General features: G+C 38.4%; 1 non-coding gene across 1 annotated transcript; it reads right to left on the minus strand.

Annotated features, from left to right (window-relative positions):
• Nucleotides 1-3,482: 3,482 nt before the first annotated feature.
• On the minus strand, nt 3,483-3,607 carry LOC140628950 (small nucleolar RNA SNORA77). The gene has a single exon (XR_012026863.1). It is a non-coding gene; the product is annotated as a small nucleolar RNA SNORA77 (small nucleolar RNA).
• Nucleotides 3,608-4,520: the final 913 nt, after the last annotated feature.

Below are 4,520 nucleotides of genomic sequence, written 5' to 3' on the forward strand. Positions count from 1 at the left end.
AAGAGCTTTCCCATAGCTCCTCTACTACTAGGCAGAGTTTTAGTGTTGTCTCTTTTATGTGCTAGTTGCCCCTTTAAGCTGAAGGTTTTTTCCTGTGCCCAAGGACAGAGGGATCTGTTCCTGGTCCCTCAGTTCTATCCCCACTGCCATTCACAGTTTTGGGGATGGAGGTGACCTTTGTTACCATTTTTTCATTTCTCTTGCTATTCTCTTACCATTATCTCTGTCTTTGGCTGTTCAGTAGTTTTGTAGTCAGCCCTCTATTCTTCTTCAGGAGGAATTGTTCTATTAATAGGTGTAATTTGATGTGTCTGTGGAAAGGTGAATTCAGTCTTCCTATGTCTCCATCTTGAACCAGAACCCCCCTCTGCCTTCTTTTTTTTTTATATTTTATTTATTTATTCATGAGAGACACAGAGAGAGAGAGAGGCAGAGACATAGGCAGAGAGAGAAGCAGGCCCCATGCAGGGAGCCCGATGTGGGACTTGATCCTGGTACTCCAGGATCACGCCCTGGGCCAAAGGCAGATGCTCAACTAATGAGCCACCCAGGCATCCCCCCTTCTGCCTTCTTGATTCAGCTTTCATACTGTAAAGAAGTCTTTTCATGGTCTGTTCTAAACCAAGTTTTTTGCCCCCTTTTGTTCTTTTTTGGTGATTTAGCCATTTAAAGTTGTCCCCAAGTGTAGTGCTGAAGAACTGCCAATGTTCCTAAGTTCAAGAAGGCTGTGATGTGCCTTACAGAGAATATATGTGTTAGATAAACTTCCTCAGGAATGAATTATAGTGCTTTAAGCTCAGAGTTTCCACAGGGACTAGTCCCAGTGATAGAGGTGACCAGGGAGCCAGTCCCAGTGCTGTGACCAGATAATAAATGAAAGATGTGATGAGTCCAGACTAACTTTTTTCCTGCATTCTCACTAAGCCTCACAATTCTGTGAAGTAGGAATTGCTTCTTTATAATTTTCCAGCATGAGAAAACTGAAATACAGATTATAAATTATTTGCCCAAGATGATCTGAAAACTAGATTAAAGTCAGATCTGACTCTCAACTGTATCCCATAGTAACCTCAGTCATCTTTAGTAAATGGAGTATAAACAGGACCCTGGGCTATGTACTTTCTTGAGGCCTCTCCCAGTTTAAGTAATGTGAGAACAGAGAAGTACAGCCAGAAGCAGGAAAAAGCTGTTGTGATTCCATAGTAGCACACTAACACCACCTGCCTCCAGCTCAGCTTTCTTGGGACTGTCCTAACCTTTGGCAAGGCCAGTTTTCTCCTATTCAGCTACACGGAATAGTCTCTGCTTGCTCAGTTTCTATTAGAAGACGAGTTTAAAGTTTTAAAAATTGTGAAAGACTATTGTTTGAGAATAAACAGTACTTTTCCTCAGTGGGCTGCCAAGCCTCTAGCCATGGATAGGACAAGGGAGATTACATTGGGCAGGCTCTCCTCTCATGTGCTGGTTAGAACATCACACTTTTTTTATTACTCTTGATTTTGATATTGTGCTTCTGTTTTATAGGTGGCATTTCCATATGTAGACATGGTCATCTATCCTTCATTTGGAAAGATCAATATTTCATTGTCAAGATAGAGAAGAGATTTGGATTGCCTTTCCTTGTAGAACTAAAAGTAGTTTTCTAGAAAGTTATTTAGCCCCCCATTCCCAATCTGTTGTTCCTTGGTCAATTCAGCTATGCTTATTTTCAATAAGAATGTAATTTTGTGAGGTCTTGACAATACTTTCTTCCCTCTTCCCCCTTTAAACTGTTTGGTGCACATAATAGGTCTCAAATAATTGCCTAATGGATATACCCACCACGTGGATTAACTAAACCAACACTTTAAATGTGACTCAGAAGTACCCACTGCCATTTTTTAGTCTAGGAGTGAGAAGTAGGGGTGATATGGCAAAAAGAAAAAAAATATGGCCTGCTTTCAGTATTTTCTAGCCTCCAATAGACTCAAGCTCAATTCTTACAGAAATGAGCTCAAAGTGCCATGGTCCTTAATACAGTTATTTTATGATTGAGCACATGTGGTTCAAATATCCAATAACCCAGTTGTATTTTTTATTCTAGAAGGACCATAATGATTCCTCTGTCACATGTGGCCAGAGGCTGTGACTTTTTTGTGGAAAGTTCTAGACTAGCAATGACTCCAGTGACCTCTTACTACTTATCAAATGGTCAGTTTGACCCAAAGGGGAATGTGGAAGAACCAGTATAGGAGAAAATTGAATAGCAAAAACCTTGGTGGTAGGAGCTGCCCTACATAAAGGTACCACATCTTATTTTACATCCTCTAAGGCAGAGTTTAGTTGCAAAAATGCTTGAAGGAATAGGATTATCCTCTAAAGAATTAAGTGTGCAATGTGATTTTTTTCTCTATTATGTTTTAAGAAGAGAAATATTTCCATTTTCTTATAACATTTGTTTCTCGAATTATATAGAACAATAGTCCTAATTTTGGGTCGTAGACCTTGGTAGAGTGTTGTCTGAAGACTGAAGAATGGCTCACAATGGACTGCTGTTCTCATAAGTTTATAAATACTCTTGTGATTAAGAAAATAAAAATTTACTTTAAAATATGTTGCTGGCAAATACCAATATACCCAGACCTACCCTGGGGTTATCTGAAGATAGTTCCTGTGCTTTCTGCCTTAGAGTTTTCTCTGTCTGCAGGAGTGAGCTCAGTTCATGGATGACAGGTCAGAAGGGCTGGAGAGTTAATGCCCATAGGAACTGCCCTCATACAAGGAGAAACAGTAGTTGGTACATAAATATTCCAGGTTCTTTTTTCATGGAGGGGATAATTCTGAGGTACATAAGACAAAACCTTATTCATTACCAGGAATTTTCCTTATTTTGGGCCTTCTTATATAGGTATGACAAACATTATTCTGTGTGTGTGGGGGGGGGATGGATATGAATCTTATTTTGCTTTTAAAAAGAGTCCTTAAACACAATAAAATTAGGAGTATGGACTCAAAGAAAAGCGACTATGGGTCCTCATGAGTGTTCTTACACGTAAAACTTTTTTGGACATGAAGTTTAACAATACCTGGATATCTCTGCTACTAATGCTAAGTAACTTTGCTCCCTCTCTTCCTTATCATTATTAGGATATGCATTTTTAACAGCCCTCTAACACACAGTGCTCTAAATACACGAGTGCTAGCCAATTAAATTTTCTTTCAGAAAGAGAAAGACATATAACTACCTATACCATAAATGCCATGAAGGCAAGGTCACCATTGTTTCAACAACACCCAGATCAGGGAACAACACACAGTAGCAGCTCAATAAATATTAGATCTTAAAAGATGAATGATTTAACAAGTGAACAAACCAATTGTCTAATGAATGAAATCATATGCTCTGGACTTGGTCTGGGCAAGGCAGTATCTCTCTCAAAATGTAAGCTTCCACATGTCATAGTACCCAATAGAAATCTACAGTGATTTATATTTCTTCTTTTCCCTGAGTCCCCAGAGGGTTGCACTGCCCTGACAGGTCAAGGTGGTTACAACACTTGGGGATGTCTCTGTGGCAGACAGAAAAAGCACCCACCTGGGGCTACAGCTGGATACAGAGTGAATCTGTACACACTGATTTTTTTCCACATACATTTCCTTGTTCAGTTTTGATCACAGACTTCAAGTAGGACATTAGCAGTACTGGAAACATCTTCAGTAACAGCAATTTGTATAATTGAGGGGCTGGAGAACTGTACTGGGTAAGCTTTTTTTTTTTTTTTTTGATTGGGTAAGCTTTCTAAGTAAGAACACTCTTCAGTCTTCAAAGACAGATCCTAACATGAGTACAAGATTAAAGTTTATAAAATCTGGATGTATAGAGAGAAAATTAATTTAGGCTTGTTTGTTTTTTAAATTCTGGAATGAAGAGTCACCTTGCGGAGCTTGCAAAAGATAGTTTAGTTCAAATTAAAGGCAGCAATGTATACTCTATATAGTAGACAGTAAATGTGAAGGACGTATTTCCCAGGAGGGTGTATGGCTTCAGGATATTCATGACTTTAATAAAGTATTAGATGAATTCATAGGTGGAAGATTACTAAGACAAGTAAGGGAGGTTTCAGGCATGTTTGGGCTTTTAAAGTCAATAAAGAGAGACTTTAAAACACCAATTTGGTACCATTAATATCATTTGGAATACTGGTTTGCTAGTGTGTAGTATTTCATATGTTAAAAAAATAGTATTTCATTATGAAATCATTATTTCATTATGTTATATTGCTGTGTCCTGATGAAAGTAACCAGTAATATGTACTTTTTTGCAAATGTGATAAAAGGCTATGAACAGTATGTAGAGAATGAGATAGTTAAGGGCATGTGTGAAAAGTAGATATAAGTCTGTGGGCATGCTGGAAATGAGTCACATTATTGGATCATACACCAAACACTTGGTAATAACTGCCCCAACTCTCTTTAATTATCACCATCAAATTGCATCATAGAATTCTAACTTCTGGTGTGGGATTGTGCAGGAAAATGTC

The sequence above is a fragment of the Canis lupus genome, chromosome X (assembly GCF_048164855.1).
Source record: "Canis lupus baileyi chromosome X, mCanLup2.hap1, whole genome shotgun sequence".
In the NCBI taxonomy this organism is placed as follows: domain Eukaryota; kingdom Metazoa; phylum Chordata; class Mammalia; order Carnivora; family Canidae; genus Canis; species Canis lupus.